Genomic DNA, 11,967 nt, shown 5'->3' with positions numbered 1-11,967 from the left:
TAATCACTGGGCCTATATTGGGTACCAACATGTAGCAACAAGATCTAAGAAAAACCTCTAATATCTACAAACACTCAATCATTATATCAATTCCAACAAGAAAAATCCCACTCAAACATGGTGCCAAGTCACCCATGGCATCATAAAATCCATCTCCTACATGAAGATCCTTCAGGTCTACACTCACACAACCAAAGTGTCATTACCAAGTGAAGCCAATATCTCCAAACCCAAGAAGATACAAACCAAACCAAGAAATAATCATGCACTCCCAACTCATCACTATCCCAAGCTCTCACTAAATTGTGTATCCAAGCTATCCATGAAATCATGATGAAAAATCATCCTCTAACAATGAGAATCAATCATGGCATAAAACCATCAAAGAACTCAAAGTGCACATCATGAGCTACTCAAAAGAAATTAAATAACCATGATCCTCAACCAAGAAGATATCCCTCCATAATCAAATCAAGTATCCAACCCAATGAACATCAAGGATGTACTTGTGTATCCAATCATGTCATGCCAAAATCTATGACACCATGATCACATCCATGTACTGAGCAACTAACTCTCAATGTGTCCAACCTATCAGCATAAAATAGTCAACTACAATCCTCTACCATGACTATACCTAGTAACAACATCTCATCCCCCTCTATATGAATAATAATCATCAAATCATTTGACTTGGGGCATAGACAACCCAAATCCAAGCCACCAATCTGAATATGCATCAATAATGAAAGATCAATGGAAAAATACAACCCATAACCAAGCCATAAATGCAACTTGTAAGTATAGACCACTTACAACACTACATAACTTGTAGACCCAACAAGTCATCATATATATCCAAACCAACACATTGATAACCATATCATCATGAGACCAATTTGAAATATGAACTAAGTATGCAATGACATCAAACCCAAATCTCCAAAATATACAATGTCATAAACTCACAACATTACCATAGTCAATATATATTATAAAATATTCAAGTCAATATATCACCAAATAAACCATGCCAAACCTACACCAAATCTGAACCAATCTATAGATTTCTCCATTGACTACTTGAAGTCCGAAATTTGACTTCGTATGCCCAAGTTATGTCATAATTTGTGCTCAAAATAAATATCTTATGTTGGGCTCTTAAAACCTAAAAATATGTTACCATTACATAATTAAACCGACACCAAGTTGTAGTGCTTTGAATTAGCTTTCCAATGCCTCTAAGAAGTCTAAAATCTAATATCTTGAGAGAAATTTATGTTTGCTTTACTAAGACAATCTTTTTACCATTTTCACTACAATTTTTTTTTTTTGGTGATGAAAATTCCAACAGGATTAAATTTGACGGCCGTCATGAGTTGAAACCAAAAAAATTACATTTTCTCTTTACATGGCCAAACTAGGGCATATTATATATTAAAATTTATGGAAACATTGACCTTGAATCCAATGGTGAGGTCTATTTTTACCTAGGAGGCCACTTATGCAAGCTCCCCCCAAAAATCTTTTTGACCAAAAATTTTACATGCCAAAAATCTTTCAACATCCCATCATAATAACAAACCCAAAACCCTTAGAGCTGTAATAAAAACTCACATATCTTGCCCTTTCTTTAATTCTCTCATGCATTCTCATGGATTCAATCTAGGGTTACACCAATAAAACCATAGCTTTGATACCACTTATAAGGAAACTTGCAATAAAGAATATAATTATTTCCACATAACCCATAATAGACCTGAAATAAATATGCAACTAAAATCCACATGCAAGAGAATAGACAACATACCCACAAAAAAATGTGATTTACGATATACCCTAGAAAACCCTCATTAAGGGAAAAACCTAGCCTCCAAAAGCATCCATCACTGTATATTATTCAACAAAAATACCATTCTAATACAATCATGGAAGTCTTCAAATCCATAGCCACTACTAAGCAATCCATGTGAACAAGCATGAATCTACACATCCCATGCCATGCTTCCAACCTTTACAAATGCTCCCTTGGCTAAACTATCGAACCTTGTCTTACTCGACTCTTTCCTTTTTGCCTTTTCCTTTTGTCTCTACAACTACCCTTGTGATTTCTTATATAGTATCAAGTCCCAAAAAACCACCAAGTGGTATTACATAAACCATGTGCTACCTAACCCATTGACCCCACATGCAGTATTGGGCATTTAATTTATTTGCCCAATATTAAATAATTACATTAAATATTATCATAGTGTTATAATACAACTGATCAAGTATATCCCATAGGAATATTTACATGTTGCACATCCATCTAGGTGCTCCTAGATACAAGATTACATAATAAAATAATATATAAATATTATGCAATATGTGCAACACCCATTATCTCAAAAACTTAGACAATACATGTTTGCTGACATGATGAATCTTATTGCAAAAATTGATCTTGTCAAATATCTACTAAGTAAAGTTTTTCTTATTGGATGACTTACTAAATGGATGATGATTCATTCTAAATTTTACATTCAATATGTTGAATGTAAAGCCATTAAGGGACAAGCTATAGTTGATCAACTCGCTAAATTTCCATTGCAAGATAGTGCTCCAATACAAATTGATTTTCATGATGCCTCTATTATATACATCACTAAGAAGACATGGAGGATGTTCTTCTATGGTTCATACACTTAGAATGGAGATAGTGATAGAATTTTATTTGTCACACCTCATGGTTATACAATCCCAAATTCCTACAAACACTTATTTCCATGAACCAACAATATAGAAGAATATGAGGCTTTAACCAATGGGATTAAAATGGATGTAGAATGGAGGATCACAAAACTACACATGCATGGGGACTCCCAGCTTGTTATTAATCAAGTTAATAATGAATATCAAACTAAAGATGACAAGCCTACACCTTACAATAAATTTATTGATGTCTTAAGGAACTATTTTGCATTTATAACATTCTAGCAGATTCTAAGGGTAGATAATAAAGCTACAAATACTATGGACACTTTAGCATCGATACTACAATTACAAGAACATGAATCTCACATTGAGTTGTTGGTGGAAGAATTATGACACCCAACATAAAACTACCTTGACAACCATGTAATCTGCACTATTGTTGGTCATGGCTCCTCTTTCTACTCCACCATCTTCTCCTACATGCATAATCAAATAATTCCTAAAAATCTCAAGTGCAACCAAAAACACCAACTCCTTCACAATGTTTCATGCTAAACTCTTGTCTCTGGTGATTTGTATAGGAAGGGTCTAGACATAATGCTTCTTAAGTGTTTAGAGATAGAAGAGTCTGAAAAGGCATTGATTAAAGTCCATGATGGAATTTATGGGGCACACTCTAATGGCCTCACACTTGCTTCAAAACTTCTTAGTGTGGGTTACAATTGGATGACTATGTAGGATGATGCTATTAGATGCTAAATCTTGCAAAAAGTGTCAGTTACATGACAACTTGATCCATGCTCCTAGGTGTTAGCTGATCCCTTCTATCATGTATTCATCTTTTCAGCAATGAGTATTTGATTTGATGGGAAAATTTCATCCAAGATTTTCTAAAGGACACAAAATCATGATTATAGTGACTTAATACTTCACTAAATGGGTTGAAGTTGTGCTCTTATCTATTGCTACAAGTAAGCATGTTTCCTTTTTTATTCTCAACTACATCGTTTGTTGCTATGGTATCACTTCCTCTATTGTCACTGATAATGAGAGATAGTTCAAAAATAAGAATGTCAAGCAACTTTGTAGGAAATTAAAGATAAAACAAAAATGGTCCTCCATATACTACCCTCAAGGGAATGACCAAGTTGAGGCCTCTAACAAGACACTACTAAAGATCCTACATAGAATGGTCCACAAATCAAGTCAAGATTGGCAATTGCAAATCAATCCATCACTATGGGCTTATAGGCTATACACACTCCTACATGAGCTACACCTTTTTCACTAGGTTATGGATATAAAGTTAGTCTACCTTTATAAGTTGAGATTCCCTCATTACAAGTCTATCTACATGGATTAATCACTGATGAAGACCATAGAGCTATAAGGATACATGAGATAGAAACCCTCGATGAGCATTGCAATGCCACTTTTGATTACATGAGGGCTTATTAGAAAAGGATGTCTATAAGCTAAAACAAAATGGTTAATCCTCATGAGTTCCAAGTGGGTAAACTTGTCCTTTGAGAGAACTCTAAGAATCAACAAAATAGGGAATAGAAGGGAAAACTTGAGCCTAACTAGTTGGGTCCTTACATCATCACAACATTTGGATCTAGTGCGTATCATATTTCTACTCCTAGAGGGGAATAACTCAATGAGCCTATCAATATTCTACATCTGAAGAAATTCTTTAGTTAAGGCTCTTATGGATCAACTATTGTACATATCTTATAATCTTTAAAAAAATCCAAAAAAAATCATATATGATGCTGAAAAACCCTTAAAAATTAGAAAACGTCTTGAAAAAATGATAATCTTAGTGAAAACCTATAAATTTGTGGTTTGATGCATCACCAAAAAAATAAAAAAATACAAAACAATTTAAAAATGTCCTAAAAAAATCTACCAAATGGTGAAAACTTGGAATCAAACACTACTTGAGACCCTCACACCTATATCTATTAGTCTCACTTTTTCTCATTCATTTTAGAATAAATTTCCTAGCATGAAATCCACTCTTGTCTTCACCTTGGGGGCATGAATACTTATCTTATTAGAGTCTTCTTATGCGTTAGGTTTTCTCTGGAAAATCAACTAAAACAATATTTCTTAACACTTCCCCCTCAGCATCAAGTGTTTCTCAACACTTCTCATATATCTTACCTACGGTCTAGGATGCTACAATATTCCTCACTATTAGATGCAAATCCTAAAGTAATGGCCATGTGACATACACACACACACTTAAACATTAAACTTTCTAACACATGATAAACTTTATCTTTTCTATGTGTTGTCTATGGCATTTTCTTTGTTGAACATTCCCTCCCTAATAGTCTTTTGAGGATGTCACATACTAGAAGACTGGGGTCATGGGACATATTTTACTTGTTTTCTACTTGTGGGTATAATTTGTTAGTCTAAGGTGTTGAGATCCTTTGTGCTTTTCCTACTTAATACTTTGGGCCTATAATTTATTATCCTTATCTATTTTTGCAATACTACAAGACCACACTTATGGGTTATCTTGGAGCTTATGCCTTGATATAGGTGTAGTCTTTCTATACTAATACTTAGGGAATCTAATTGCATTAGCCATATTGACCTACATGTCTTTGATGCTTAGTTTGGATTCCTACATACTTATATGACATAGATCATATTCATATCCTCATAGTTATACTAGCAAGAATTGTATGGTCTTTCAATGTCCCTAATAATGCTCAATGATGAAATTAGAGTCTAAATGTTTTTCATCCCTTGCAAGTAAACCATTTTGCATACTAGCTTGTATTATAGGCCCATTCTAGCTTAGTCTTACATTTTTCATATGGATAGATATCTCTCTTCATCTTTCACAAACATGTCAACTAACTATGTTCCTATCTTCTCATTCTTCTTCTCAATCATGTCCTTCATTCCAATCACGTCCACTTTCTTGCTTCTTTTATACTTGTCATCACAAGGGGTTAATATTTTAATCATATCTAACCTATCCAAGTTTCACATTTTTAAAACATGATTCTATATCACAAACATGAGAGATAAAACATATATGAGAGATCCAAGAGGATATCAACATGAACATGAGCATAAAAATGAGACGAGTAAACAATAAAGATCAATTAAATCTAGTATATGTGTGTGTGTGTGTGTGTGTGTGTGTGTGTGTGTGTGTGTGTGTGTGTGTGTGTATATATATATATATTACATAGGTTACAAAAAATAGTGTCACAAAGACATCAGCCTAGACCTACTCCCACCCTTCTAGGCTAGAGGTGGTCATGGTGGTGGAGCCTATCTCCTATCTAGTGGTTATACCATGCCCTCTAATCACCCTAGCTCTAAACAATCAAGGAGTCCCTGCCCTGGAAATACCACATCCCTATATAAGAAATAGTAATAGATTGCTCATACTCCATGGTGCTCATACTCTCACTTTTCTGCATCCTTCTCCCTACGGAGCTCCTCACTTTGTGCCTACTCATCAATGAGCTACTAATCAACCATTATAATAGTGATCTATGTCACTTTAACCTCTGCCTCTAATGCTTGAATCCAAGAATCTTAGGCACCCTCCTCATTTCATGTTGCTAGTTGCTTCTCTCATGGCTCCACCCTCTCCACCCTCTTGTGCCTTAGTGGTCACTCCTCCTCCTTTGTCTCCCTTGTGGCTTGGGACTACATCCACCTCCCTATAGCCCCTTGGGAGATGCTCCCCACCTCCATCCACCTCACCCCTCTACCTCATCCTTCTCCACCATCTCCACCATCACCTTACTAACTTGTAACCTTAGGTAGAGCATCTATTCTTATGAACCTAGGGAAGGGATGCCTCTATGTCTCATAGAGATAAGATGGATTTGCACTTGCATCTACTAGATCTGGCTAAAAATCCCAAGGCTCTCCATGAAATTTGTTATATCTCTAAGAGATATCTAGTAGTCTAACATAGGCAACCAACCTTGATCCTCATCATCATGGAAGTGGGCATATGTGGTGTTCTCTATAGAAATCCCCTACCTCTAACCAAACTACCTTCACACATGGTTGACCATGAAGTGCTCTAGTGTATTAGTGTACCTCTTGACAGTGGTCTAAAGTAGTGCATGCACTCCAACTCCCATGCATCTGACACCTCATACACTACTTATAGGGTCTCCACACAAATGATATAAGCTCTTTAAAGAGCCTCCTAAAGTATGTTACATCCCCACTATGTATTTGGTGGATAAACCCTATGTATCTATATATGAACAACTCACTCCACTCGTGGTTGCACCCAAGGTTGTATCATCACTATGTGCTCACATGCCCAAATTTGGGCCAAAACTACACCACTTACCTAGGTCCTCCCCTTGTGGTACATGACCTCATACAACCCATAATACATATCTATAAGGATTGCTAGTCCCCATGCCATCTGTTTTGGTCATCCCACCAAGTCTACAACCAATTTACCCCAAACCAAAGGGAATCCCTTTTATCTCTTGTTTGTGACAAGGGCCTAGGAAATCAATGAAAAAATGAGATAGGGAAAGTGATACTGATCCCCGTACTCATCTATGAGCCTCTCCTATCTAAGATGGTAGTTTAGAATGGTCACATCCTTGAATAGCTATTGGAATGCTAATCTCCTCTCTATTAGGGTCTAATCATAGTAAACCTATGACATGAAAAAGCTCATATCAACACACCTCATATGGAAATCAAAAACCTAAAATCAAAAATCTTAAGACATAGCTATCATACTCATAGGATCTCTATGACATGGCACATGTAGGATGTGATATACATCCTCAAGGGTAATTGTGGTCTCACTAGTGGGAAAATAGAAAGTGTTATGCTCATAGTACCACCTCTTAGATAATTCTATTAATAACTTATGGCTTGCCCAAATATGGGGCATTTGTAGCAAATAATTGAATCTCATGCTCTCCACTATGACCTTGTCATCATAATCTAGATGATAGACAACATCCAAACCCACCACCTTGGGGGCTTTGATCAACAATACTAGGAAAAATATCTTCATAATCATAGTTAGGCAACAATGAAATGTTAGTATCAACCATAATAGATCAAGTGACATCATAGAAAGCTAAACACATGCTCAAAATCTACCTCCAAACATGAAAAAATGCCCAAACACATTCTGTGTGATACTTATAATAATTGTGTGATACATTTTGTTGATATAGTATGTGTGATACTTCTTATAGTACTCGTGTGATACTTCTGGCTCGGGTGATATTTCACATGGTGTTATACGAGATTTGGGTGCCTTCCATATGATACACCCTATGTCATGCCCAAAATTACAGGCAAAACACAACTATGTTTTTTTAATTTAATTTTATTTAATTAAACTAATTAATTAATTATTTAAAGATAAAAAATTTCCGCAATCCATTATATTGTACTGATATGTTTTTGGATTCGATTGTGTTAAGATTTTTACCATCAACATTTTGAATCACATAACTATGTCTTTTTAATTTAATTTAGTTTAATTAAATTAATTAATTATTTAAAGAGAGCAAATTTCCACAATCCATTATATTGTAATAATATGTTTCTAGATTTGATTGTGTCAATATTTCTTGGCTATCTTTCTTGCCTATTCCCTTTATCTTTTGGGTCATTCATTATCTACAACCTACTATTTCTTGCATTTCTTGCTCTTCATCCTGATAATGGATCATGTAGTGTGATTTGAAATGTTGATGGTAAAAATCTTAACACAATTGAATCTAGAAACATATCAGTACAATAATTTATTATTATTATTATTTATTTGAGAGAGATAATTAAGGGATTCTCACAAGAAGGAACAATACATTGCCAGCTAGGTTAGTGAGTGGTCAAGATTTTGAAATACCTAACAATAATGTTTATATAGTTACAACATACCTTTAAACCTTGACTGAAAAGATCTTAACTAGGTTGGTTGGAGACTCTATCCTAATAGACCTCTAAGATTAACGGATACAACATGTTTTTAAATAAGAAAGACTCAACATTAAGGTCCTCGATGTTTGATTTCATTAGGGATTATTAAGCAGCATGATAGGGCATTCAACTAGGTATGAACTAGAACTCTACATCTAGGTTTTGATTATTACATGTGATATCCTTGCTATAAGTGCATATGTAGCCATACTATACACCATGAATGATGTAGTTAATTCATTGATCCCATATAATGATCTTGACTATCTTACCTTCCCTCAAGTTATGAAGTAGCTAGTCTAGTTACTAACATCTCTAACTTCCAAGATGTTGTGCCTACTTACAATACTAAGGTCTTAATTTATTCATTTCTAAAAGAACCACTAACACACACACACACACACACACACACACACACACACACACACACACACACACACACACATATATATATATATATATATATGTATGTATGTATGTATATATATATATATATGTATGCATATACACACATATGTGTGTGTGTGTGTGTGTATGTATATATGTATGTATATATATCTATGCATATACATATATATACATATGTATGTATATACATACATATGTATACATATATATCTATATATATATATACATATGTAATCATATATATCTATATATATATATATATATATACATATATACATATATACACACACACACACACATATACATGTGTGTGTGTGTGTGTGTGTGTGTGTGTGTGTGTGTGTGTGTGTGTGTGAATATATGTATGTATGTAATAGGAACTATACTAATTGAACTTCTTAGTCTTATTATTATCATTGACAGATGACTATACTTTCACAAGCCATGTCATTACTAAAAATAGTTCACTAGGGTTATAGAATAATATTATGTTCTAAGGGTACTCCTTTAATAATATCATTTTACTTTATCCCTATAACAATATTTATTACATTAGATGTGTTACCATTAATTATGGAGTGATTAAGTTGCATAGAATATGTATTTCATAACTATACTAGTGTTAATACAATAATTACTAACCCATACATATGCCAATGACTCAACTACAATAAACTAATCTGGAAATTTCATACTATCGATAATTACAAATTTAAATTCTATTAATAACCAACTATGTTTATTTTCTTAAATCTATTTATCACTCACTAACAACCTATCAACTTGTTACCAACCTTTGATTGATATTTGTAAAATTACTAACCCATTCTTCATTCAAACTTAACATATTTATTTACATTACAAATGAAATCTTAATAGCTAATTTTGTTTACTTATGGATATTTCCTACACTACACATACTAGCCATCTAAGACATAATCTACTAATTAATTTAATGATATCGCTATACTATTATATTTACTATTTAGATTTCTAATATCATTTTAACTTAGATCTCATAAATAAATCTTCTATTACTAATACTTACTACTATTAAACAATATAATAGCTGACCACTAAAGAGAAAATAAAATCCTATTGAAAATACTAACTAACCAAACAATGAAAGAATGTGATTCTACTAAACTATCCCCACTTCCTAATAAATTTTTATTTCTAAGCACTTCACACTATCCTTGGTTCCCCTTTTTCCTTGTTTCTCCCCACGTGACTCAGCCTCACACTCTCCCAAAAGTCCATATGGCTTCCCATGGTTGAATTCCAACATCCCTATCTCCCTTACTTTATCTTTAACACCTTACACACTTCCTATCCCATCGATTCACTAACCAAGGAGTAAAGTGCCTAGGTTGGCACATGTGTTGAGGATGGGATGGGATGTCCCATCCTTGGGTGGCCCTTTTGAGTGCCTAGGTGAAGGTGCTTTAGAAAGGGAAGCATATATTTTTTGAAAGGTCCATTTTCCTAGTTAAAATGCAAACACCCTCCTTTTCAAAAGCATTTACCCAAGCTACCCATATACCAAGGTCTATCTTAAGGAGAAGGCTTGTGATCCTATGTCAACCTTTGTTTATCACACATGAGATGGGGGTTATTAGTTATTGGCTAAGAAGGTAAGTGGAATTGGGAAAAGGTAGTGTTAGTACTAATCATAAGATTGTTTATATATATAGTGTATTCCTAGGTTGATTCACTAGGAAAAAGAAATTATAGGACATGCATGTGATAGGTGAGGATTATTATATTAGACTAAATTAGATAGTGGGGAATTTTTCTCATCACCATACAAAATCTAGAGAACAAATGCTCTCTTCCAGATTTTATTTTCTCATGTATGCTTGTGCAATAACTCCTGCTTAGTTTATTTTCCCTTACTTAAGATATTGTTTCATGGAGTTTTGTTATGTTAAGGAGTTCAATTTTAGTACTAACATCCTAATAATGCTTCAATTGATAGCTCTAATGAAATCTCTTGTGTTATTATAGAATACAAACTAATTTTTTTTGAAAGAACATTCATACTTACCATCCTAGCTCCATTCCATTCTCATATTGAGCAAGCTCAATAATGAAATCAATTAATCCATTTATTATATTGAAACTAAATGAAATTTCTTATCATTTAAATATAATAGGATATTTTTTACATGAGACATCATATCTAAAATACACTTTCCTTATTTTGTCTGATGATTCAACAATGTACATGATTCACATATGCTTAATTGATTCTATGCACATTAAGTACAATAACTATCTATTTGAAAGTGGTTCTTCTACTCTCCCAATTATAACTACAATGATAGATAACCATTCCATTTCAACAAGCCTAAATTCATATTGAAGGAAACTAGGATACAATTTCAATGGTTATCTCCAAATTCCCGCATTGCTTCCAAACTACACACTTCACAAAAATTACATAAAATGAAGAATCCCATTTTTTTTACAATACCATACACAAAAGACATATATGAAGGTTTATTCTCTACAATGCAATATCCAATATCATAGGGAAGGATTATATCCTCTCAAATGCATTACCAATGACATAACACATTCCTTGTTTCATCAACACAGGGGGTGACACCAAACTTCTTCCTTGAGTCCAATGAATACAAAACCTGAAAAATAAAAACATTTATGCAATAACCATGGAGGCTCACCTCCCATCCTAGGCTTCTAAGAAGCCACCCACCAAGTAGGGGAAAAAAGATTCAATCAGGTTACATTCATGTAGCTAGCCATGCATACAATGAAACATCACAGTACATATATAATCCCTCCAAGGTTTAACACAATGATCCACCATTGGAATCATGAAACATTGGGTGAAGGTGGGCTCTTCGAAGAGGAGAATACCATATTCATATACATATGTAA

This window comes from Cupressus sempervirens, chromosome 6 (genome assembly GCF_028749045.1).
Source record: "Cupressus sempervirens isolate cs-2001-9-10 chromosome 6, ASM2874904v1, whole genome shotgun sequence".
In the NCBI taxonomy this organism is placed as follows: Eukaryota; Viridiplantae; Streptophyta; class Pinopsida; order Cupressales; family Cupressaceae; genus Cupressus; species Cupressus sempervirens.
This window is presented reverse-complemented; position numbering follows the sequence as displayed.